At 40.9% G+C, this 27,860-nt stretch overlaps 1 long non-coding RNA gene across 1 annotated transcript; it reads right to left on the reverse strand.

The window, feature by feature from the left end:
• Positions 1–1,575: 1,575 nt before the first annotated feature.
• LOC125341458 lies at positions 1,576–15,664 on the reverse strand. The gene is made up of 3 exons (XR_007208984.1): positions 15,605–15,664; positions 15,294–15,399; positions 1,576–1,732 (listed from the first exon to the last, which is right to left on the reverse strand). It is a non-coding gene; the product is annotated as an uncharacterized LOC125341458 (long non-coding RNA).
• Between the last annotated feature and the right edge of the window lie 12,196 nt (positions 15,665–27,860).

The raw sequence follows: 27,860 nt of genomic DNA on the forward strand, positions 1-27,860 counted from the left end.
CTGGTTTGCCTGGACTTCTGATTGTGCTCTGTGGCTGTGGGATACTTTCAGGAGGCCGGTGTGGACGTGAAATGTCCATTTAAGACCTCAGCGCACTGATTCTCCATCACTGCTTAATAAATCCACAGATAAAAAAAATAAAATAAAATAAAATAAATCCACAGATGCTAGACAAAGGCCAAAAGCACTCCCGACCCATCACCATAACTCCAAACTAAATATTTTATTTCCTTTTATGATTGTAGAGAGAAATCACATCATAACATGAAGCTTACTAAGTGGGGCTGTGTGTGTCTTGGATCACATTAAGTCTTCTGAATCATGAACATTGAAAATGGCCAAAGAAATGCCAAAAGGAGTCCATCTTCAGCCGGAGAGGAGAGAATGCGACTAGGAGACAGGGCGTCGGAGCTAAGTGATAAAGATAACAAGAGAATGAATTTCAATATTTCTTGAGTCCCTCTGGGTTCCTGAGAACAAATCTACCTCTGCTATCTCCAATTTCTATCTCTAGCAACTCTCTCTTTTGGGCTTCCATCTGAGCTGGGTTTCTGTCACTGCAATTAAGACACACATAGCCAAGAAGTATACACTTGTTCACAGGCCATGAGAGGCAGTGCTCCTAGACCTGGCCGTGTCACAAAGCACCTGGCATGATGTCTCTACTTGTCACCACTGTGAGGAAGACTTTTGAAAGGGTAGCTACTTGGGGATGGGCATGCTGGTCATCAGAACAGGTAAACCCAACCTATTCACACACACACACACACACACACACACACACACACACACACACACACACACACACACACCCCTTTAGGAATATTCTTTAAGAAGGCTCATGAAGCTTCTCTCCTGAAGGCTGGCTGTCTGTGATACAGCCTCCATCTCTCCGGGACTGGGGAAGCCAGCACTAACGCAACCCACGAAGCTGAGAGATGAGAAGCCCCTTATCTAGCTCGGAGTGTACTGGGCCACCGCAGCACAGTACCGCTGCAATCCGATCTCTCCAGACCTCGTGCCCAGGGCTGCTTCCTTAGGAGACTCATCTCCAGCTCTGCAGAAACCTCTCCGGATTTCAACACCAGAGCTTGGCCCACCGCTGCTAGGGAGCTGACAGCTTCTTGGCTCTTCGAAGGTTTTTCTTTTTTTCTTTTTTTCCAAGTGAATAAGTAGGTCTCGTTGGGTTTATTATAGGAACAAATGCTTTTCTGGAAAGCTAATTCTTTTGAGTGGTTGAAATAAAAATGTAATACCCCCTCCCCACCCCTCCACGTCCACTTGGATTACCGCAGTTGAAATGCGAGCATTTCCAAACCCCAAAGCTTGGTCTGGGGTGGGGGCGGATGAGGTGCCTTTTCTTGTCCCTGTGACAAGAACAGAGTGACAGGTTGCTCATCAGATTTGTGAGGCCACACAGATCTAATTTAGGTGTCTCCCTGCTGTGCATTTGAATATTTGGTATTTTATCTATTCCATGAATGTTCAGGCTTACTTTTAATTGGCTTTTTAAAATATCAACAAAGGAAAAAACTTCTCACACTGAGAAACAGTCATCGAGTACAGATGAAGATGGATGCTCAAGCACTGTACATGACAATTATGAAGGACATGCCTAGATGACGCCAGTCAACCCGAGACTCAGGCTCCCGGATGTGGCATTGATTTGGGGGGTTAGTAATCACCATTTTGGAGTAATGCCTTAATGAGCAGTCACTTTTTTTTTTCTGGCCTTTCCATACATCAATGAAAGAAGAAGAATATGAAGACATGAGTGATATGGATTTTGAACCTTGGGAAAGTTGAGAAATGGAAAGGTTCATTGGGGAGTACATACCATTAGCCATATTAATTCATTTTATCACTCACATGTATCCAGAAAGTCTGACTCTTACAATCTAGGCATTTTGCTTTTACCATCAGACCAGTAGCCTATTGGCTGTCAACCACTTTATGTCTTAGCTTAAGTCCATAGAACAGACTATTTCTCACAGAAATGGAAAAGTGAATTTGCTGGCTACTTTTTTTTACTGTAGTTTCCCAGCTTGCAGAATTCTGCATTGAGAAGAAGAAACCCCCCCCTTTAAAACCACTGTGACAGAGTTATTTTAGAGCTGCAATAGTTTTTCTTTCCTTCAGCCAGGTTTTCTTTTCTTTTTTTTTTTAAATGTTACCCTTACACTCTCTCTATTTATTTACTTTGGCCTTGGTGGACTAGACCACAGCTAAAACTTTATGGACCTAATAAAATTCCCAACATTCTCAGACACAGGTCGTGATGTTTGTGCATTGGGCAGAAAACAAAGGTGCTTTATGAGGAGGGCGGACATGCTCAGAGATAAGAGAACGGAGGGTAGACCTTCGGGATTAGGTCGCCACTAGCCTGCAACACAGGCACGCTGGCCTTCGTGTGTCGGCCTCTGTCCTCCGTACTTCCTCTCCCCTGTCTTTTTCGAACACAGCAACACAGAACTGTGCTGTCTCTCAAAGACCAGCACTGTTGACCATGACACTGCTTGTTCCAGACCAGAATGGACTATGTGCTGAGCCTTCCACCCTGTTCTCTACCTTCAAACACGATCTATCCTGTGTCCCTTGCCTGGCAGCCATGCCCTTCCAGCACGTGCTTTCCAGAGCCGGTATCTCTGCCCAAAGCAATGGTTCTATAGTGGAAGGAATAAGCAGAGCTCATGGGATCCTTGAAATGACACCGTATTGGTGGGTGCTCATGTTTTCTATCAGTAGCTGTGACCCCCAAAGCTGTGAGTACATCTCTGCGCACCCTAACTTCATCTTGCATCTATGTGCTGAATAACTGTTCAGTCCAGTTGTTTTTCTCACTGAATCCCTCGCCACCAATCTCGTTACACAAGACGAAGCTCTTCCAGTTGTTTTTCTCATTTCTGAATCAAACAGAAGTTCTCTAACAAAGGAAAGTGATGATATAAATTACTGGAGAGACCTTATCAGCCAAATCATACCAATTTCCTCTCAGTGACCAATGTGGAAAAGAAATAAGCACATTTCTTGATCCCTTGCAAGGGACTGAAGGCCTTCATACTATAGTAAGAATTACTGCTTATGTAATAAATCTTCAGATAGACAGTGAATATACTACAGTGAGAATATATAACAAGATTGATTACATCTAAAGAAAATAAATACTGCTGTCAATCTTCAGATACAATTAGGGTTGGCTTTTTTCCTCCAACAATATTTCATCTATGTTCTTCTATCAGTCATGATGTTTTTTAAACTTAATTTAGTGCTAACATTTTGCCAAACTTCCTGTCCCCACACTCTCTCCCTTGTTCCCTGTATCTGCACACGTTTTCAATTTAGATCGGATTTCTAGCAGATGTGATATCTTTTAGTGTTTGCCTTTTCATTAAAAATGTGTAATACATTTTATTGTTTAGAGAGAAAATATCCTAAACAAAGATGTTCTGAAACCCTGAATTTTAGTGAGGCGGGGGTGGGGGGGAGATACCAAGACAGACAAAATATCCTATATAAATATGCTCAGAAATCATGAGAGACAGACAAAATACCCTGAATGAAGATGTTCAGAAATTATGAACAGAGAGACAGAAGGAGGCAGACAGACACACAGACATACAGAGACAAAGAGTCAGAGATAGAGGAAAGGGAGACAGGGGAAGTGCACACGCATTGTTTCTGGAATAGAATCATAGAAAAGGAAGGTTGTTTCACAACTGCCAAGGGAGAACAGGGCTATCTTCCACGTGGTCCTAAAAAAGTAATATAGATGAGCATTTTAAAATACAGTAAAAAAAAAACAACAAGTTTGACAAGAAATATACTTACTACCTTACATATGTAACTGTAACCCCTTTGTATATCACCTTAACAAAATTTAATTTACTTTTTAAAAAACCAATGAAAGCTTCTACTGCAGGGTATTTTCAATATTCAAAACCACCTTTCTGTATACACACACACACACACACACACACACACACCTTATTCTCTCAGGCTCAATCTACACATTAGTTCACAATTCTACTGAGAAACTGGGAGTTCTTTTTCCAGTCTTGATTCTTGAACTCAAGGCCTGGGTGATAGATACCCCAGAGCTATTTTGTTCAAGGCTAGTCCTCTACCAGTCAAGCTACAGCTCCACTTCCAGCTTTTAGGTAATTGGAAAAGACTCTCACAGACTTTCCTGCCAATGGCTGACTTTGACCTCAGTCTTCAGATTTCAGTCTCCTGAGTAGCAAGGATTACAGGCATGAGCAAAACCTGGGGATTTTAAAGTAATGCAAAAGTCTACCTTTCACAACGTTAACACAAGTTTAACTGCAGCTCTTCCTTATAGGCTGGTAGCTCTTGAGCAAAACTGTGGCATCATCAAAATTCTTTTTAAAATATTTCTAAGTTAGAAACCCTTCACTCAAATTCTCAGTGCCCTCCTATCTTCTTTTCCCTCTCTTTTCCATAAAAGGAAAGGCATTAGCATCCTAAAATGGGCACACAGATTTCAGCCTGTGTAGTCTCCTAAAATGGGCACACAGATTTCAGCCTGTGTAGTCTCTCTAGGGCAAGGTGGGGTTTTAAACATCTCTAAAATAGGCGATGACCTTCGTTTCTATTCCAGAAGTGCAGGCCATCCATAGTCAAGTGATGGATTTGGGGGAGGGGAATTGCTCTGTCCCTCAATTTTGATATCACCTAGATGCTCGTTCATTTCCCAGTGAGGCTGACCTGGATAACAGCAACACAAATAGCAAAGGACATTGAGTAACAGCACACGTTCCGTGCCACCGGAAGGCCTGGGAGCTCAGCCCACCATTATTCTTGGCTTCTCCCTTCTCTTGTGCAATAAAGACATTTTTATGCATCATGGGGTATTTGATCCTGTTATGATCTTTTATCCATCAGCATAGTAGCAAGAATTGATAACTAATAAGTCCTGGGTGCTTGAATAAATGAATGATTGAGTAAACATCCAAACTGGAGTATATTAGCTAGGGCTGCAGTTTCAGAGAACATAGCAGGATTCATGGACTAGTACAAATACCTGGAAAACACATTCCCCTGACTGACATTGGCGTTCTTGGGAGCTTCGAGCGAGCCGCACTCACCAAACATTGCGTTGTAATTGCACTGAAGGGTTGATTGCTGTACCCGTTGACTTCTGTCCGGTCAATCACAATGAGGAGACAGAGAAACTGGTCATTGGTTTCTCTGAAATTGGGTTTCTTGACATTTGAGATTTTTCTATTTTGTACAGCAGGTTTCAGTTAGGCCACGATGTAGTTCACCTAGCAGATCGACTATGATTCCGCATGCACCATCTTCCAAAGAACATGTTCTGGAGATTTCCACTCATACACAGCTTTTTAGATTACATCCTCAGTCTGAGGTCAACATTTCCCTAGATTAGATCAACCTTTTTATCTCCCACATGCCTCCTGCTAAGTTAGTAGATGTGAGAGAGAGAGAGAGAGAGAGAGAGAGAGAGAGAGAGAGAGAGAGAGAGAATGAAATAAAGAGGAAAAGGGAGGGAAGGGAAGGGAGAGGAGAGGAGGGAGGGAGGGAAGGGAGGGAAGGCGAGGGGAAGGGAAGAGGATAAAAGAAGGCTTTCATTCATAGATATAAGATCCTTCTTAAAAGTAGAGGATCCACGCATGTCCCTTATCTGCCAGCAAAGGTAAATAGTCAATATTAGGTTATTTCCTGATATCCTATAAGTTAGGCAAGAAGGAAAGGTCCTACAGGCTGAGCAGGAAAAGAAGGAAGAAAAGGAGTTTGAGTTGGGTGTGGTAGCACAGTGTTGTATAGCAGTAATTCTGGGTGCTCAGAAGATCAGGATAGGAGGACTGACATTTGAGGCAAGCCTATGAGAAAGTGAGTAGGGCTTCCCATCTAAAAACAAACTAGGGGCTGGGAATATGGCCTAGTAGCAAGAGTGCTTGCCTCATATACATGAAGCCCTGGGTTCGATTCCCCAGCCCCACATATATAGAAAACAGCCAGAAGTGGCGCTGTGGCTCAAGTGGCAGAGTGCTAGCCTTGAGTTAAAAGAAGCCAGGAACAGTGCTCAGGCCCTGAGTCCAAGCCCCAGGACTGGCAAAATAAAATAAATAAAAATTAAAACGAACTAAAAGAACCGGCATTGCCAGGAGCTTGGCTGGAGAAGAAGAGCAGTTGCTTCCCAAGCATGAGGCCCTAGGGCCCATAGGAACAAATTAAATAACGACATACTTGCATACATGCCTATACACAATAGAATAAACTAAACTGAGTTTGCAACCTGAAAAAGCAAGAGACTTGAGGCAAAAAGGAAAGCAGAGCTGCACAGCCGCCGCAGCTCACCTCACTAGTGTTCCTTCTTCCTTGAAGTTGCACCCCATGGTAGTCACCAATAAAGAATGGCCTACTCCTCACATCCGCCTTGAGACCTCAGTCCTAAGCCTGCCCAAAGCCATGTCGCCCCCTCCAACTCACTGAGGCAGGCCAAAGACTAGAAGAGGGAAGCGCCAGTGCAGCAACTACAATGCTCCCCAGGAAACCTCTCCAGGGGGCCCGAGTTCCTCTCTTAATGGTTCCTCTCTTAATGCTACTGCCAGGTTTAACAAAGGCACAGGAGAGACCTACCACCATGCCCAGAGGCTTCCTTGCCCTCCTGTGCTTTCCTGTGCCCACACATACAAAGGAGAGATCACTGATTACTCTCAAAGCAGACAGGAACACGCTTTTTTTTTTTTTTAAGAGCCTGATGGTTGGCTTCATTTGAGGAAAACTGCTCCTGATTAGTTTATCTAGGAATTCTTACATTTAAATTGAGCATTTATAGATTGGAGGTAACACAAGCTTTATTTACTGTTATGCTATAACTAATTTACTAAATTGAAAATTAATACATTTTGCCAAAAGAGGTTCAGAAATGTATAGCAATGTGTTCTCCTTGAGAATAGGTCCTGTGCACAGAAAGGCGTCAGGTCAGCTCTACCTGGGTCAATGTTTAGATGTGAGTATTATTAGAGTATCATTCAGATGTTTGTCTCTAAATATTTTAAAGTATCAATATGCTGTCTTTAACCCAATACACACTAACAGTGCCAGAATGAAATAGGATGTATAAAAATCTTAAAGAAGAAAAAAATCTATAAAGATTACTTTGCAATTGAATAATTTCTAATTATGCCATTTCATTTCAACAGAACTTGAAACAATAAAACTTTTGTCAGTTGCAGAAGCATCATTGGTCAGTGCTATTTTTGTCTTTCTCTTCCCAGGTTGGCAAGACTGGTCTCTCCAGGCTTATTTCTTTGTGGTTTCTCTGTGGATTCTAACAGAATTGAGTGTCTAAAGTCCAGTCCGGGCCCTCTAAAGGAGACTTGGCATTATTCCTTTAATAATATAAGAATTACTTTCAACTTATCACATTCACCACCCTGGTCCAAAGAATGCCTCCATAGTTTCTCTGTACAACTTTGTTACCTGATCATCTTTAATACCTTTGGTGACCAGATTTGGAGATCAGATTTTCCCCTCATTTCTCTCATGATTAAAAAACTCTTCACTCACACTGTCACAAAGCACATAAGATTATAGCATGAATATCTCATTGAATGAGATCTGTTGAACAGGCTACTCATGCTGTGTTCTGACATGTTTTGTCAAATATACAGACCTCCAGCCTTTCTTGGATTTGTAGTCACAAAGCAGAAGATAGAATGATTGGGGTAGGAAAGGGAAGAATGGAGCCTTGTTAGATCATGCATGCATAGATTTGGAGTCCCAGAATGAAGAAAAGGAAGAGGACTGGCCAAAAAAAAAAAAAAAACAAGCCAGGGACAGTGCTCAGGCCCTGAGTTCAAGCCCTAGGACTGTCTCTCTCTGTCTCTCTGTCTCTGTCTCTTTCTCTCTCTCTCTCCATATATTATATTATATATACATACATATATAATATATATTAGATGTATAGATATATTACTTAGATTATTGAAGGCAGTAAAGCAAAAAAATTAAAAACAAAATGTCTACACAGAATTGAATCTGAGAGAAGACCGAGGATAGTAAAATATAAACTTCCACATTTCATTTGTGAACCCCCAAAGTTTTGGCTGTGCTACGGTGTGACTATATTCCCTCCATAGTCAATCCCTAGGAATGAGTTTGGTTACCCAGAAATGCAGCAAAGAGGGCTGAGGACAAAGTTCTGGAGCCCAGGACGGGGGGTCCCTGGCTACTGCGGAAAGAGAATGTCTCCCGAGGGAGAAGGAGGGGGGACCTTGGGAGCAGTGGGTGTCAGGTGGTCTAAGAGGCCTCACTGTGGAACCAGAACCATTACAGAACGACATCGTGGGAGAGTGAATGGATAGGAGGAAGCAAAAACAGAGTAAGCCAAGAGAACCAAGAGGAAAATGGGGAAAGATATTGGCAATAAAATGTAAAAAAAAAAAAAAATTTTTTTAAGCCAGGTGCTAGTGGCTCACGCCTGTCATCCTAGCTACTCAGGAGGCTGAGCGTTATTCAAAGCCAACCTGGGCAGGAAAGCCCATGAGACTTTTATCTCCAGTTAACCACCAGAAAGCCAAAAGTAGCTCTGTGGCTCAAAGTGGTAGAGCAAAAAGACCTCAAGGACAGCATCCAGGCCCTGAGTTCAAGCCCCAAGACCACCAAAAAAAAAGAGGGGAAAAAAGAAGTAAATAAATACATGCACATGTATATATATGCATGTGTGTATGTACAAACACACACACACACGAGTTTGTAAACCAGGCGATGTGAAGGGTAAAGAGAGATAATTCCATCCCAAGAGACTCTAGAATGGGTAGACAAGAAGTAAAAACTAAAACCAGAAGGATCTAAAAGGAGATATAATTCTGCCACTTACTAAACCATTCATCCAAGAGCCCTTTAACTACAGAACGCGCAGGCGCAAGTCCCAGCAGAAGGGAACTCCGGAAGGCTGACTCCATGGCTATTGCCTTGACAAAGCGTTCTTGAAAAGGAGCTGTATGCCCCCGCTGTCCTCCTGCAGACCCCACTCAGGACCTGGAGTTATTCCTGGACCGTGGAGACTCCAGAAATTTCCAAAAGGCAGATTTCGAAACCTGCTTTGAATTACAGTTCAGCTAGGCAATATTTTTCTTAACCAGTGGGATTTTCCCCACTATTGGGCTTTGGAACACACTGGGAGAGAAAGGCTTTGGAACACTGAAAGCAAAAAAAAAAAAAAAAAAAAAAAGTTCTTCAAGTCCCATCTCCAAGTTTAATATTCTGGTTAAATCATCTTCAATAACTTGGATTCATTTTGACTGCAGTTTGTATTTCCTGCAAAGCCATTTTCCAAATTTTAAACTCCTCATCATAGCGTGATCCTTGGGACAATGAAGTTAAGATTTTTGTTATTGTCAGTACGCTTTCATCACCTCCGAGTTCCAACGTCCCTACGATGGAGCTATGCATAACAGATACACATTCCTCGGAACGCCAACGGCTTGGGAAGGATAATGTGATCTTTTTCTTCCATAATTTCCCAAGGTATCTACTCCAAAGTGAATACCGGGTCCCGGGAAACAAACAGAAGGAAAATGAATGGACATGGGAAGCCATCGAATATACAGAAGGGACCAAAGGCATGGAAGAGGTATTGGCTCAAGGAGTGTGAGGACACATTCCGTACAGCCTGGTGAGATGGAAGGGTGAGCTCCAGGAGGGCGGAGACCTCTTCTCTCTTTATATTCTGTGTCCTCAGAACCTACACCACCACCTAGGACGAGGTGAGGCTCAATGAGCTAAAACTGCACAATGAAAATGGGACTGTCATTTGCCACCTTAGCGGGGGCAAGTTCAGAAACAAACAAACAAAACTCCACATTCACTCGCCAAAATCTTGTTTTCTCCTGTATCCAGGATGAGATTTGTAAACAAAATACTTTGAAAGTTGTTTTGTAAAACCCTAAGAAGGTAAGTCCATGAAGAGAGAGAAATACTCCTATCTCTTTTTGTCTAGCTTTGCTGCAGCTGGAGTTGACAAGTAAACATGGTATCTGGTTTATGATTTGCAGGATAATATTGTGATATGTGTATACATGGGGAAATGATTACCAACATCTGGGTAACTGGAAGTTAACTTTGGCTTTACTGTCATGAGAACATTCCAGATCTACTCTTGTAGTCTACTGCCTGCACATCCTGTGGCACTATTAATTATAGCCACCATGATGCACGCTAAGTGAAGTCGTGTCTCTCCACTGCCCCCAGTGGGGCAATCACAGAGGGTTCACATCCCCTATCAATGTCCTACAGCCGCAGGATTGAGAAGGATGTCTCAACTCCCATTATCCTTTCCTTCGGTGGAAAAGAACCCAGGGTTGTCCGTTCTGAGATTTCAGGTTTTGCCTATTAGGGAAGCTCAAGTTCATTAACCCAAACAACACCCAAGAGATCATAACTTCTGCCATGTGCCAGTAGACTATTGTGAGACTCAAATGTGAATACCCAAATAAGTATTTCCTAACCTTAGCCTTCCACTGATGAACACATCATTATGATTGTTACTCGTATTTCTAAAGAAATCTGGTTTTATTCTCTAAGGTTTATGATAGGTGGCTGGCAGTCCAGGTATATTTCTGGGCAGAAAACAAAACCCTATCTCAAAAATACCCAGTGGAGGACTTCAAGCTTGCTGGGCTTGCTTGCGTAGCTGTTGTTGTACTACTTGATCCATTTCTCCAGCCTGGCTTTTTGCTGTAGGCAGTTTTGTAGACTGTACTGCTTGGACAGGCTTTGAACTCTGATTCTAAGGTTCTGCAGATTTCAGCTTCTCAAGCGGCTGGCATCCCAGCCGTGAGCCACCAGTGTCTGACATGTAATATGGCAAACGCAAATTGGTTCACATTCATTGTCTACTGGAACTAAATCTACAGGCTCAAGAAATTAAAAAAAAAAAAAAACCTGGAGAAACTGGTTGCAAGTGTGGCTCACGTGGCAAGTGCAAGGTCCTGAATTTAAACCCAAGTGCTTCCAGATAAATAAATAAATGTGTTGTCTGGAGGAAAATGCTTTCTTCATATGTGTTCATGACTCCCTTGCTTGACAACTTTCCACACAGAGTACAACTGCAAGCTTTAACTCAATTCTGACTGAGCTCATCCGGATAGCCACACATTCCTGTTTGAATTAAGGAGGCTTCTTTGGCGTTGGCTTTGAAGGAAATTGTTCCTTTTGCTGGCCGTGCAGACAGTGGATGAAAGGGCAGTTGGCACCGCACTTGGCTTCTAGGAGACTAACAGCCTGTGAGCCGCGTGGGAGGTGTCTGCCTTCATCCCACTCACTTCTGGCCTTCCTGGAAAAGGAGCCAATTCTTTCTCTGGGTACCAGAGCCTGGGCAAGTGAATGCTGGCATGGTACCTTTCTACCCCCAGAACCCATGAACTTGAGTTTAGAGTTGAGACTAGGATTAGAGTCAGAGACCATGTTCGTCAGCTTTCCATTGCTGTGACAAAATATCCAACATAATCCTTTTTTTGGGGGGGAGGGGGACTTGGGGCTTGAACTCTGGACAGCCGGGGTGTTGTCCCTGAGCCTCTTTGTGCACAAAGCTAGCTCTCTACCACTTGAGCCACAGCACCACTTCTGGCTTTTTCTGAGAAGTTTTATTAGAGAGAAGAGTCTCATGACTTTCCTGCCCCGGCTGACTTGGAACTGCGATCCTCAGATCTCAGCCCTCTGAGTCGCTAGGATTCCAGGTGTGAGCCTCCAGCATTCCACTCTTCCTTGTTTTAAAGACAATAACAGGCTACAGAATCCCTGTACCCAACCCCTGGAACTCACTGCCCAAAAACGCAGTTTAGAGGGCCACAGAGAGAAAAGCTATAATGTGAACTAAAGATGAAACGAGTGAAATTATTTAGCATCTGGAAATAACTGAAGTGTTCGGGTGTCTGCTCTTCAGGGTTCCAGTGGCCATCTTATCACGTGTGAACAGGGAGGTAGCCCAGGACCAGTTATTTCTGGTGTCAGCACTGGGCTTCGCTGGTACTTAACTGGCCAAAACCAGACCATGGCACACTTAGAATTATGGCTTTGTCAAGACCACTACTGAGCAACTTAATAAAAAATAAATGGGCCATAACACCGGCAAACTCCAGCACACACACGGCTCCAAAAGCCCATGCCATCAACCAAATGTGAAACGAGAGATTTTTCTCTGAGAAATGCTCTGCTTTTTTTTCAAGAAAATAAAAAGACATCTTATAATTTCACAGACTTATGGCTTGTCTCAGAATGGCCAAGGATGGGCCTATGGGATGCTTTTTGAACATCACTAGGCCCTAAGCAGACTGGAAACGTGCAATCTCTGTCTCCCTCACTTGGCTCCTAAAACCCAGTGAAGACATTTTGCTCATCAACTTATTTTGTCTCCGAAGTATCAGTGTTTCTGAGCTCATGCTCACGCGTGGAGAAAAGCTATTTAAAAGTCGATAAACAGCGGGCACCATTTTATAAACCAAAAAATTCTCTTTTCCTCCCATTGCAGTTTGTCCAACAAAGGGGTCTTCCCTTTGTGTACTGCTAACTTCTTGTCCAGGGAGACTCGACCTTCAGATTCTGTGTGCAACTCCATATTTGAACCCATCTGTTAAGAGTTGTGTGGAGCCTACTTGGAAGGCAGCATTAGTTATTTTAATTTTCCTCTCCCCATGGTAGCCATCTGATGCTCTGGGATCAAGTTCCCACCAAACTATTAGCAAACAAGTGACTGGTGCAAGAATTGCACCCTGTGACTAAAGTGAACACATTTTCTTTTTTAATTTAAAATATCCAGATACCCCAAATTAAGAAAGTTAAAGAGGAAGGTGAATTCTATTCCTCACCATCCTAACTAGCAGAAGAAAAATGGAACTTTTCAGACATACAGAAATACAAAAACTTTTTTTTGACAGGAAGCTTTCAGCTTCATTGTCATCTTATAGAAGCCCTGTCATCTATGTGATCTGTTATTGTCCATTATGAGGAACATGATGTTATTTGTAAATTATCGATGTTGTTTATGTTAGTCAGCTTTCTGTGGCTAGTAAAACAAATACCTGTGATAATCAACTTATAAGGGGAAAAGTTTATTTGGGCTCCATTCGTAAGGAAATGGAAGGACTTGGAAAAAATTACACTAAATGAAGTGAGCCAGACCAAAGAAGCATGGACTCTATGGTTTCCCCATAGGGAATAATGAGTACAGGTTTAGGCAAGTCACAGCAGAGGATCACAAGAGCCCAATAGCTATGCCCTTATGAGTACATAAGATGATGAACTAGGGAAGTGAAAAGGAATATCAAAATTGAGAGACAAAGAATAAAAAGACAAAGGACTCCAAAAGCAATACTTGCAAAACCATTCGGTGTAAACCAACTGAACAACTCATGTTGTTAAATACTTCCCAGCACTGGCTGGGCACCGGCAGCTCACACGTGTAGTCCTAGACACTCAGGAGGCTGAGATCTGAGCCAGTGATCCTCAGATCATCTGTGAGACTCTCATCTCCAATTAATCACAGAAAAAGCCAGAAGTGGCGCAGTGGCTCAATTGGTACAGTGTTAGCCTTGAACAAAAAAGGCACCCAGGGACAGTGCCCAGGCCCAAGTTCAAGTCCCAGGGCCAGCAGGAAAAAAAAAAAAGAATCCAAGCATAAATATCCATACAGGTGGAACTGCAATATATACATGACCACAAACATAAAAATCCCATTGTATCGAATAGTACAGAAAAGCTGCTTTTCAAGGTCTGAATGTTGTGAGCTGGTGCTAGACATAGAAGGAAAACAAAAGGTTACATTTAGTTTAGGATCTAGTTAGCACTTCTGTTCACAATATTACAAATCATTTCCTATCACAGCATTTAAGTTGTGGTCCCAGCAGGAATTAACATCACTGAGTATCCAGAACACATGTGGCCAGAAGCAGCTCCTTCCAGTAAAGCTATTGGAAGTAAACATACTTGGCAGACCTGTAGGAGACACTTGGCAGTGTATTCCCCTCACTGGGTCTTTGAATGTCCTTTCTTGTCAGAATGCCCATTATCAGGTCTCAGGGCTTGGGGATACAATTCTGTTCTCTAGAAAAATTCCTTCAGGTACAACATCAATATATATATTTATATTTTTATATATTGCTATCCCATAGAACTCACTTGGATCCTTAAACTCTCCATTCTGAAGATTACTGTTTTTATATTTCTGTAAGCTTAGAAATTCCAGTTTTTCTCCTGCCAATAAGGATTGTGGGAGATAGAAGTCACTTTCTCTTACTTAACTTTCTTCATTTTGGGCATTTGCATATTTTAAATTTTAAAACAAGTTTGGTCAATTTAGCCACAGGGTAAAATTCTTGTATTAGTCATTTACTTGCTAATAGCTTACTGGGAACTTAATTCCAAATACCAAAACTGTATTAGGAAAAAACAAAAGAATATTTAACCAGTTTCCTTACTAAATAAAATGTGAAATTTCTCAATGAAATATTTGCACAACAAATTAAATATCATATTCATTAAAAAGGTCATACGCTATGATCAAGTCAGTTTTATTCCAGGAATGCAAGGATAGTTCAACATATGCAAATTAGTAAATCTACAGTATATAAACAGAATAAATGACAAAAATCACAGTTGTGGAAACATGATTTCATCATAAAAGCTCAGAAGAAACTAGAAATGTTTTCATATCTAAAGGGCATATATATATATATATATATAACAAACCTAAAACCAATTTCTACCAACTAAGGAAAATTTGAAGCTGTTTACTCTGAAGTCAAGAACAAGGATGCAAGTGTAAAATGGGAGCTATTTGGGAAGGGAGAGGATAATCAGTGGGAGAGATGAGAGTATAAAAAGTGATGAAGGAGCAATTATTGATTGAAGTATTTTATATGCATTCAGGAAAGTAGAATAATGAAACCCATTAAAATTGGCTAAAATGGCAGGTGGTGGAATAAGAAAGAGCAATAGAGAATGAATTTGATGAAGTCCATTTACATTATAAATGAATAAAATTTCATGATAAAACCCCTTTGTACAATTAACATATGCTAATATTTATACCAAATAGCTTGTACATAAAAGTAAAGGCATGGTTTAGAGACAATGTCCTAATGGAAAGTATGTTTGGATATTAATATACATTTATTTATAAGAAGTAGGACTATTTCATGTGACCATTGGAAATTACATTTTGAGCATGGGTTCAGTCATCATTCATTCAATACACACAGACACACACACATACACACACACAAACTACAATTCATCCCTTTACTAACTGCACAGTCGAAGCCAGATGAGAGCCAGTTAGCTGGCCACATATACCATCACCTAAAGGCTCCTCAGAGATTCTGTAGAACCAGGGACTGTCCAGGGCATCACACCCTGTAACACAAGAACTGCTTTAAAACTGAATGCAACCACAACCCAACACTGGCCCAGCCACACACGCCGCTGCACAGATCTCTGCTATTGAAGCCAGGCCAGGTTGAATTTCTAAACTGCATCCCACTCACAGAGGAAAAATATTCTAGCTCTTATGGTCATTACTCACTCTTAAAAGATTAATTTAACAAAAATGAATACCCACCACAGTCATGAATGCCATTCGCGAGGAGCTGGTTTAAGAAAGCTAGCTACACTGGAAAACATTACTTCTTAAATTAATGACAGAACCGAAGATTATTTTCAGATTTGGTCAGCATTTTTTGAGAAGTAATGATTAGCCAGGGTGGGAAAAGTCCAGATTAGTATTAAGTGTTTGCATGTTATGAGGCAGAATCAGCTAAGCCCAATGCTGGGATTTATTATTCAGCTGCTCACCAACCACTTAACTAGCCAAGAAGGACACACAAGGTCAGACTGGGCTATAGAACTCGGGGACTCATGGCGCTGCCACTATAGGGCTCCAGGTCCATCGATGAACCTTAGATAAGAGCTAATCATGATCCCTTCCCTTCATTGAGAATTACTATACCTAGCCAGGGATGAAGATGCTTTCATGGATGCTGTAGTTTAAGATAGGACATAGAGTATGGATGAAGACCTATGGTACACTGATCTTACAGGGCACGTGACTCGGTCTCAAGGTCACAGTAATGTGATGTACAGTCAAGGACAGCTAGGCTGGAATGTTCATCTGTGTGTCCATCTTTACTCAGTTGTGAGTCCTTGAAAGACAACACTGTCTTTCATCTCTACAACCCAAGCTCCAAGCCCACGCTGGAACAAAGACATGCTCAGTGCAAGTTGAGGTAACAGTTTCATGACTGGCATGAACTTCTGTGAATCTGAGGCCAATCTGAGCAAAATAATAAGATCTTCATCTAAAAAATAGTAATAATAATTCTGGGGAGAAACTGTATCTGCACGTGTTCATCAGCTCTTATTATTGCTACGAAACACCTGAGAAAACTTAGAACGAGGAAGACTTGTTTTGGGCATGTGGCAAGGGCGCAGATGTGGCAAGGGCGCAGATGTGGCAAGGGCGCAGATGTGGTAAGGAAAGTGTGGTAGAGAAGGCTGCTCACCTCAGGGCAGCCAAGAGATGGAGAGAAAGTGGAGGGCTGGGGTCCCAATGTCTTCTTCAAGAGCATGCTCCCAATAGCCTAACTTCCTCCCGCTGGGCCCCATCTTACTGTCCCCCCACCGCCTTCCAACAGCACTGTGAGCCAACACATGGACCTAGGTGGGTTATTTCACACCCAGACTATAATGACACACATACTTCTAAGGGGAAAACACACATTTTGTCCAATATGTGTCATATTCCCTCAACCCTCTATTTCCTCTCATTCTAAAACCAGGAAAAGAAGAGAGAGAGAGAGAGAGAGAGAGAGAGAGAGAGAGAGAGAGAGAGAGAGAGAATGAAGCTGGGTGCTGGTGGCTCATGCCTGTAATCCTACCCACTCAAGAGGCTGAGATCTGAAGATCATGGTTCAAAGCTGGTTCAAGTCTCCAATTAACCACCAGAAAACCAGTAGTAGCACTGTGACTCAACGTGGTGGAGCAGTAGCCTTGAGCAAGAGCTCAGTCAGAAGCAGTGCCTAGGCTCTAAGTCCAAGCCTCATGACTGAAAAATAAATGGAGGAATGAAGAAAGGGAGGGAGAGAAAAAGGGAAAATAGGAAAGGAGGGAGGGAGGGAGGGAGGAAAATTCTAATTTACTGGGAAATGAACAATAGATTATACCTTTTACAGAAGTTGTAAGGTTGTATGGTTACCATGGAAATAAGAACAACACAGACCCATGAAAATGCAAATATATCAACTACAAATAAACAGTGCAGAATACAACAAGGAAGTGCATATTTCTGTTCCTTTTCTATTCAAATATATGGGAAAGGGTAAATATGCTCCAATCATCGGCCAAACCTGGACAATTACAGCTTAAAAATTAAATGAAGATGTTTGACATTTCTCTTCCATAGCAAACTACAGTGGTCATAAAATGCAGAATACTTTATCCTAAATTCAGTACAGTTTTACATGCTTAAAGACAAGGAGGGGAAAGGAGTGTGTTTCTTTCTTTGTGCTTGTTTTTAGTGTCTAGGGCTAGTGGTAGTATGGGCCAACTGGTGTAGTTATGTGGGGTGAGAAAGGGGGTAGCGTTATTTTTTACAGAACCCTATGTCGATTTTTCTGCAATTGCACAGAATCCACCTTCCATGTTGGGAAAACATACCAGTGTAGTTACTCTGAAGCATCAACACAACAGAAGAGGGCTTGATCAACACATCTCGCTCACTGATACATAAAATGTATACTTACAAATACAACTGTGAAACTGTACCTATTAAAAGTAAATTGGGGCTGTGAGCCTGGCTTGTCCCATGTCTTGGTGTATAAAATAAAGTCACCAGGCCACTATAAACCACACAACAAACTATGAAATGCTAACGAAGATGAATTAGTAACTATTTCCAATTCTCAGAAATGCTGACATTTTCACCAGATAATTCTTTGCCTTAGGTATTGTGGGAAGTTTATCAGTACCCGTAGCCTGGCTCCACCAGACCCCAGGGGCATCCCAGTGAGAAAGCTGCCAAATTCACCCCTGGCAAAAATGAAGCCAGAGAAAGCCCTTGCGGGAGACTCTCAAGCATGATTTTCTGGATAACAGAAACTATCGCAAGGAAATGTCCAACCATAGCTTACTGCACAGATCACACAGGACTGCTAGCTACGATACAGACACATTTGTCTGATGCACTGCCTGGCAAGTCCAAGCCAATGCACTAGCCTGACTGGGAGGCTCGTCTTGCCTAGCAACTTGCAGCCATTCGGGTGACACAACTCTCCAGCTCTCCCTTCATCTCCAAAGGACCAAAGAGTTCGCTTTCAAAATATTCTATTTAGCTTTCTCGCTCCGTGTGTGTGTGTGTGTGTGTGTGTGTGTGTGTGTGTGTGCGTATTCTATTTATTTATTTACTTACAGTGGCTCACACTGGTAATTCCACCTATGCAGGACTTACAGATAGGAAGATCACTACTTCAGGCCAAATGCAGACATAAAGTCGAGTTCCCCAACTCAACAGACATCTGGCCATACCTGTACAAGCCTGTAAATCCCAGTAGAGCACTACCCACCCATGTGGGCCCAAGTTCAAGTCCCCTTGCTGCCAAAATTAAAAAAAGGAAACCTCTCAAACTGGAGAAACTCAGAGATTTGCCGCCTTCTCCCTGTCAAGGTGAGGATTCTTCAGCACATTATTGTATTGTTAGAAACACCTAGAATGCAGCTACATCCAAACATACATCCCCAGTATCATTTTGGCATCATCATGTCGACAAAGCCATCTATTAATGGAAGGTAAAAGGGTGGGCAATCGGGCTGGGGATATGGCCTAGTGGCAAGAGTGCTTGCCTCGTATACATGAGGCCCTGGGTTCAGTTCCCCAGCACCACATATACAGAAAATGGCCAGAAGTAACGCTGTGGCTCAAGTGGCAGAGTGATAGCCTTGAGCAAGAAGAAGCCAGGGACGGTGCTCAGGCCCTGAGTCCAAGCCCCAGGACTAGCCAAAAAAAAAAAAAGGGGGAGGTGGGCAATCGTTCTATACAGTGTATACAGTGTATGTGATATAAAAGTCGAACTGGAGGTTATGGAAGACATTGGGAACATTGGGAGAGAACAATGGGAGGGGGGACATGGTTCAAGATGCAGTGTATTCATAATCTGACTTGTGGAACCGAATCCCCTTTGTACATCTACTTAAACTGAAGAGTATTTTTTAAATCTCTCTGTTGCCATCTTCCCTTGCAATAAAATGACATAATAAGATAAGGAGACATTACCACTCAGATTCTTTGGATTAGAGGAGAAAAAGAACTGTGCTGATAAGAATGAAAATGTCAGCAAGCTAATACAAGCCAGTGCTCTTCACAGTATGACCCTGGACTGACTTGGCTTTGACTTCTTTACCTGAGGATGCCATACGTGCATTACAGCCAGGTCTTTCCATGAAGTAGGCTTCCCAATAAGTCCTAAAAATAGAGAAATCAAAACTAGCCAGGCTGCCTTAGTATACGAAGTGGAATTCAGAGACTCTGCCCTTAAGGAGTTTTCCAGAAGTTCAGGAAAACTTACGACTGCAACAGGACCTTACTCTTTTGACATTTTTATACTCGCTGCACACCTGGACAGATGTCCTGCAGCTTTCATAACATCCTGGCATTTCTTTTATACTGTACCACAGTTTTAATGAGATCTTTCAGTGCACTCCGTTTTGTTTAGAGCTCTTGGGTTTTCATTGTTTTGGTTAAGATTTTACTTTTATGAGGTGTGAGGGCAGAAGAAGGGGTGTGTTATGTTTTTATTTTAATTGTCACACACTCTTCTAATCCCTCCCCTAGTGCTGACCCCTCCAGAGAGAATGATAATCTCATTTCCTGCATCTGAAGAGAAATTCTTAGCAGGTCAGAAATGTGAATCAGGTTAAGATAGCTATTTTAGGTTTGTTTTGCCTAACAATGACGTTCAAACATAGGATGAGTCAAGATACGACGCTTGGAATAGGCACATGGTTTCAGTTCTGTTCTGGAATAATCTGTGCCAAAAGTCACAGCTTTCCAATGCTCTTTCTTTGCTGGCACTGTGTTTTTTTTAAAAAGTTCACCAAAGGAAAGCTTTTTCACTGGGCATGACTCTAGAAAAGTGAAGAACTTGAAGGTGCTGGCCTGAATTCTATGCATAAAACATTATGATCTTAGTCCTGAGACCAGTCACAAAAAGGGACAAGATATACAAAGTCTTTTCAAAGCTATTTCCAGCGCTAAACGGGACCATTTCTCGTTTCCCGATTCTGAAGCTGGTGAAAGGAGCAGTTGAATTTTGGCATCCCTTCCTCTACCCTTGAGGTCGGCTCTGAACCGGGTGACACACAAGGCATCTCAAAGGAGAGCAGAACAGTAGCCTTCTTTATTCTTGGAACACCTGTTAGGCGGTTATAGGGGGTTTTATATACAGCAAGTAGAGCTCCAGTCTTCTCTCTCAGGAAAAAAAAAGAGCCTCATTAAAATATATCCTTTGCCAAAGTTTCATTGCTCAAAAGGGTCAATGTAACGTTCAACCCTTAGGCATTCTGCAAACTGCACACTCAGCCTTTCCAAGAGCCTCTTGTAAATTCTGAGTTTCAATATATTCTCCATCACTTTCTAGGTGCAAGTGCTTTCTGGATTAATATCTACTTAACCACAATAGTGATTAAATAAGTTATTACTTAATGAGCCATATTGTGCACGTAGATATGTGTGGATGTGCATTGTGAAGAGAAAGTCATCTAACAGTGTAAACTGTGAAATTCTCGTAATGAAATGTTTAGGAAGTCAGCAAGTCACTAGAACACAATGTTTTATGGGCATCTTACGGGGCACACAGTAGATTAAGTTGGCACAGTACGCCTCTATCCCCTCCAAAGTCACAGGTATGCTAAATACAAAAGTAAAATTTTTAAAAAAGCAAAGTTGTTTTGTAATCGAGTGGATCAGGAAGAATAGGTTCTGCTGGCAATGGGTAGCACCTGCTTATAATTCTAGCTAAATAGAAGGCTGAGAGCCAGAGGATCTCAATTTGAGGCCAGCCCTGGCAGAAAAGCTCACTAGACTCCATCTCCAAAATAGCCAGCATAAACTAAGGCTGGAGGTATGACTTAGTGGAAGAATGCCAGCCAAGCAAGCATTGGGCTCTGATTTCAAACCCCAATGCCACAAAAAAAGAGGGTAGAACCAATTCCTAAAATAGTTAGAACCTATAAACAGATGAGCAGGAAAAGGAAGACAATGAACATAGGTTGTCTTTGGCCAGAAATGAAATTAACAAGTCTAGGAATTATATTCTTGTCCATTCATATGTCATCCAAACTACAGAAGACCAAGAGCAACCATCACTCTTCTACCTAAAGTTTCTAATCCATAAAATAATCATAGACATCATTACTATAGACAAGATCATCAGAACACACATTTCATGTGAGCAGTAGCTTCATTTGTTTTGTGCTTTACACAAAGTCGATTCTCATCTACTTGCCAGATGGAGGGAGGGATACATAATGGATAGATGGATGGAGTTGCTGTCTGTTGAAATGTCCCCTGATTTAATCATTTTCCCCATCTATTATAAGTGGCTGACAGTGCATGCAAAGACCTTCAGAATTCTCTTTGCTTTTGATAGATGCTGTGAAAGTTCCCCTCCCATAGGTAAATGTGGATGTTGGACAAAAGAAAAGTGCATTCTACAGGTGAACACAGTGCAGATGTAAGACTGACTCATTCATCATGCCAGACAAGTCCAAAATGTAAGTGATTGAGACTTGGATACATCCCTACCCTACCAGCATTTTCAAAATTAAGTCTAATATGTGCAGAAAAAATAATCTTAAAGTTGTAAACTATGGGTTTTGTCTTTATTTTCTTTCTTTTTAAAAAAGAACTAATTTTTAAGATTGTTGTTAGATCATACATGAGCTAATGTATACATTAAAAAGATGATATAAAGACTAATTTTGCATCTAGTGAAAAGATTGTCTGGTTTGTCTTCTTTTCAAATACTGAGCCAACACTGTGTTTCTGGGACATCTCCCACTTCCTAGTGGTTTGTTGGGGAGTATTCGAGCACTGGGATTGAACTCAGGGCCTTGTGCTCACTTTCACGTAAAATCTTTTTTTTTTTTTACCTATTTGGGTTTAATTTGCTGATATCTTATTTAGGGTCAATATCATCAGAACACACATTCCATGTGAACAGGTTTTGTTCATGTGTGGCCATTGCTGCAACTGTCTTCTCGTCCTTTCTTTGTAATATCTTTAATTAAAAGAACAAAACAAAACTGTACTGGTCTCGTGAGGCTGGATAGTGTTTCCTTCTCCCTTATTTTCTGAAGGACTGTATGTAAGATAGGCCTTCCTTCCTTGTATATTTGCTAGACTTCACCATTGGAGCCTCCTGAAGCTAGAGTTTTCAAATGGGGAAAATTTAAAAAAAAATAAAAAACGGTTTCAATACCACACTCGATTCTCTCCTATTTCACCAGAGAGAATATACCATAGATACTTCCTTCTGGTATCTCATTGGAAACTTTTGAGATACTGTTATTCAACAGACAATAATAGTGATCATGGATGACATGTGATGATATAACAAGATCAATAATCGACATGATGTTCATAGGAAAAACAATTCCTCTTTTGGATTCAAAATGACCTGGTTTTATAAGAGGAGAGAAGTTGGTTAGGTAATCATACTCTGACACAGCAAGCCAAGGCTTGGGGCCTAACACTTATAATGCTTTCCAGAGCATAGTCATTTTAATTTGTCTTTTATGTCTTTGGCACTCATGAATACTGACTGTGCTTCTATTTTCCAGCAAAAATAAAACATCACTGAACCTGCCAAGGCATTGAAATTGGGATTAGCAAACTAAAAATGGCCAAAAGAAAACTGATTTGGATTATCATAGATTATAAAGCTTCTGCTTTTAATCTCCCCATTCCAAAATTCCAGATTAGGTGTTCAGAACTCTGTTTCACTCATGCATATAGCTGATATACAGAGATGATTCTCTAAATATATGTGTGTGCACACACACTTTTGAGTTGTCAATTTATGTTTTTCAATTGTCTCTTATAAATCTCAACAAAAAGATCTATTTGTTCCACCTCAAAGTTGATGAATGATGAAAATGGCATATTTCAAAAAACATTCACATATGCTCCTATGAAAAAGTAAGACACAGCTATAAAGAAATAAGTTTGATTATAATGAAAGAATGAAAACATCTCATTCCCCTTTGGATTGTGTATATATTCCAGTGAGTTTAGACCCTAAAAGGCAGGATGAATTTGGTTTTCTCCATGTCCCAAACATAGATGGTTCGAGAGTTCCATGTCTCTTATCTTTTCTGGGCCAATCTTGACGTTATGGTGAATTGCAAGGGCAATATCTTTCATTCAAATACTGCAGCTCTTTCAACCAATAAATTTAAAATGTAATGCAGAGAGAGAAAGAGAGAGAGAGAGAGAGAGACTCTTCAGCAGCTATACTCCATCCTCCTACACAAAGCTGTTAATGGGGACTTGGGTGACTGTTAACAGATGAAATCAGGAATAGCTGAGCAGGCCATTACCTCCCCTTCCAGATCACTTTCCATGACCCCCTCTGCTGTGTCTTGGGAGACAGACCTGCATAACCTGAGTGGAGTAGACTCCTTGGCTCTCTAGCCTTCTATCAAGTTTGGCAAAAGAAAGTGCCATCTGAATGTTGAGGGCAAACAGAGCTGTTAGCTTGAAGATAACCTTCCTCTTAGCTCTTCAGCTCCAGGGGGAAAATCCTCTCCTTTTGTATTTGCAAAAGGAGTTCTCTCTTCTTTGGTACCTTTCAGGTCAGTGAAGAATGAAGGCTCCCCTATCCCTTTGCTTGTTTCTTTTCAGTTACACACACACACACACACACACACACACACACACACACACACACAGTAAGAATGAGAAATATCAGATTTTAAAAAGCCAAGTCTACTGAACAAGATGGATGATTAAGCTAAGCTTTCATATTTTCTTCAAAAGATAGATTACAAAATCTTAAGAATAATTTCTGGCATTACCCCTTCATCTTCTATGAAGTTCTTTCCAGAAAAATGTTTCAAATTTGTTTGGCTCAAAGATACCATCACCCAAACATCTAGTCTCTAAGGATAACTACTTTGACAGAAGTTCTATTCATTCAGTTATTAAAGTTCTGGATACCTGTTGTTCTAATGCCTCATGATTTTATTACCTATCCATCATGTCTAATAAGAATTCCCCTAGAATTTCTGGATGGATTTTTTTTTTTTTTTTTTTTTTTTTGCCAGTCCTGGGGCTTGGACTCAGGACCTGAGCACTGTCCCTGGCTTCTTTTTGCTCAAGGCTAGCACTCTACCACTTGAGCCACAGCGCCACTTCTGGCCGTTTTCTATATATGTGGTGCTGGGGAATCAAACCCAGGTCTTCATGTATACGAGGCAAGCACTCTTGCCACTAGGCCATATTCCCAACCCCTCTGGATGGATTTTGAGATATAGAAGTTCAGATAGAAAATCTAATCAAAAGTTTATTACAAAGAGTGAGAGTGTGTGAAGGAGAGAGAAAGGAGAGAGAGAGAGAACAAGGAAGAGAGAAGGAAAAATTTATTTGAGGATAGACTTGACATCATACACAGCACTGGAAAACAAATAAAATTGTTTCCAAAAAACATATTTCACTAAATAGACATATGTAAAATTCTTTTCATGTTGTGAAGAACAAGTTGTCTATGATTTCAGTCATAAAGTATGTGTGTGTTTGAAGAATCACTTATTTCCTTGAACTCTCCAAGAACTAGGGTTTTTTCCCCAAAAAATATTAATGTTTAAGTCAAACACTTGAAACCTGAGCCGGTAGCTAGTTCTCTACTTAGTTAATTTTATAAAGCTGGTGTTGAGTTTGCCTGTACATAATGTACTATATCGAGCTGCTATTGTGGCTTGAAAATAGACGACAAACATTTTGGACATTCTCAATGTTTTTAATTTAGATTTGCACAATCATTGAAATTCAAATGGAAAAACTAAGATTCTTCTTCTTAATATGAACCGTAATCCTTGGACCAGACTTGACTCTCCTTTTCTGATTAATGAAGTTAAATGGTGGGGAGAGAAGCCCTCTAAGCAATTGTTCCCATTGCTTCAGAACCTCTTGACTAACATTATCTCTTCAGTGGAGTGCCATGACTCTAGAACTTGCTCTGGTATTCTAACAAATCTCTCTCTCTCTCTCTCTTTCTCTCTCTGCATTACATTTTAAATTTATTGGTTGAAAGAGCTGCAGTATTTGAATGGAAGATATTGCCCTTGCAATTCACCATAACATCAAGATTGGCCCAGAAAAGATAAGAGACATGGAACTCTCGAACCATCTACGTTTGGGACATGGAGAAAACCAAATTCATCCTGCCTTTTAGTCATATTTCATTCATCTGACTGAATATTGGCAGAGTCCTATGTAGGTATTTTCTAACAATGCCCAATAACTTAATGTTTCTACTTTTTCACCCAAGAAACAAAGTGGCCATTTACATAGTGTATGACTTTGAAGATTCTCTTAATTTCTCTCTTTCACTTAAGCAGATTAAATTCATGTAAATACAAGGAATTTTGTAAATAATCTAGCTTCTAACCTCATTTCAGATGTGAGAAAACCTAATCCAAAGTGCAATTCATCATTATCCCTTTCATTTTTTCTTCTACGATTTACTAACAATAACACATAATACGTTGTACTTCACAGAATAACATTTGAAAAACAATATGATCCCAAAGAGTTAGGCCAAAAAAAGTGTTTTTTTGGAAAACAATTTGAAATTTTACTGAAGTGTTTCTTTATTTCAAGTCAGACTTATTCAACACCAAACTCATTGCCAAGGCTGCTCTATTCTAACATGAACGAACTGACCAGGACTATTTGGCCCTTATGTTATATGTTAGCTAGTTGTCTATTTTCACATATCTTGCAGACAAACTAACCACACTGTGAGCTTTCTTCTTCCTTTCTATTAATTTGCCTAACCCACTGTTTTCTGGGCAATCAAACAGACTGATGGATGGAAGTTACCACAGTCTTTATTCCAACTGATTAAATGACAAATGACACTGCTGCCTTGAGAAGAGATAAATTAGTATATATTTTGATTTTAAAATGCACAGGTCTTAACAGAAAGAACCCAACAGATATCTACTAAAGTGTAGCAGGACTGAAAAGGAAACACATAGTTGGAACGTTGACATGGGAAAAAAAAACAATTCTACTGGATCCTAATCTTGCTCTTTGATAGGCAGAGTTGTTTTGTTGAATGTTCAGCCTAAGATTACCAATCAATCAAAACAACCAAGCAAGAAAATAACTTCCATTTCCATGTAGCCTAGAAACTCATAAGTAGAAAATATTTTCTCTTTTTGGCTAGAAAAACTGCAAGAGGATGGTTCTAGTGGAATAGCTTTATTATTAGGTATATAGCTCATTTTTTGACATCTATTTTTCTGTTTCTCTATTTAAATAAACAGTGGTTTCCATCATTTGAGTGTCAATTTGTCTGAAATATTAATTAGTCATACCTAAAAGTGTTTATCCTTATATTTGTCTGGAAACCCTTGGAAAGAACTTTTAACCAATAGGAAAAAAATTAACATTTATCCTGGAGAATATTTTTCTAAGTCCATTTGGCCATGACAGTAGGCTTGGAATGCAACAGTGCCTGTAATTTTTATTTAATTTCCCTTCACTTTGAAATCTTGCTGAATAAATAGAAACTAATGGAAAGAATCAGAGAACGATTGATTATGAGAATCTTTTCAAATATTGCCTGAAATGTGGAGAGAAAGACATCAGAAGGTAAGAATAAGTTGAAAGACAAGGGAACCACTCAAAAGATCAGCCAGTATCTTAGAAAGCCAACGTCCCTAAAGCAAGGACTTTACTTCTCATGGACATGACTTTCTTCTAGAACAGTTGGTGCACAGAAAGACTTCACTAAAGGGTTATTTTAGTAATAAAAATGAAGTGTCATTAAGAGAGTAAGGTAAGACTTTAAAAGGATTTACAGGAATTATTCTATGTTGATTACAAATGATCGCAACTCTTGAAAGATGTGCAACCATCTCCAATGGACAGCTCTCTATGGACCCCTCTCAATGGACATCTTCCTTTCCAACTGTTGGTTTCCTCTGCAGAGTGGACGTCTAAGAGCACTGTTGCACATCAATCCTGGGGGAGTGCTAAGGGACACATACACAACCCCTGTTCCAACAGAAGGGAAAGCAAATGCAGTTGTGCATAGGTGACAATGGAACCAGGTAGCTCAAGGGAGTTGGGGGAGGGGGGGTGGGAGAGAAGGAGGAGAAGGATGGAATGGGTGACATTGCATTGTACTCATAAACTGGCCTGTTGGATTGAAACCTCTTTGTACACTATGTCAAGATAATTTTTTTAAAGAATATTCTGGTAAGACTCCCAGGGAATACTCTATTTTGTCCTGAGTTTCCCTTTGAAGCAAATGTCCAAAGACTGGAAAAGGAGGGATCCCTGCTTTGAGTCGCCACTAGTCAGAAGATGCCGGGCTAGCTCTATACCTCCTTCTGTGTAAAGATCCCGGGCCTATTTACCCCCTCCATGTGTTCCCCTTTCGCTCTCACGCATATCCTCTGGCCAGTAGGAAGTAATGCGGGAGCGAGGGCCACGGATAAGCTCCAGACCGGGTGTGGCCTCGAGAATGCCCTCCCCCCGCATACTCGCCAAGGAGGCTGGGTGAGCATGGACATCTCGGAGTCAGCTTCAGGAG

The sequence above is a fragment of the Perognathus longimembris genome, chromosome 24 (assembly GCF_023159225.1).
Source record: "Perognathus longimembris pacificus isolate PPM17 chromosome 24, ASM2315922v1, whole genome shotgun sequence".
Taxonomy (NCBI): Eukaryota; Metazoa; Chordata; class Mammalia; order Rodentia; family Heteromyidae; genus Perognathus; species Perognathus longimembris.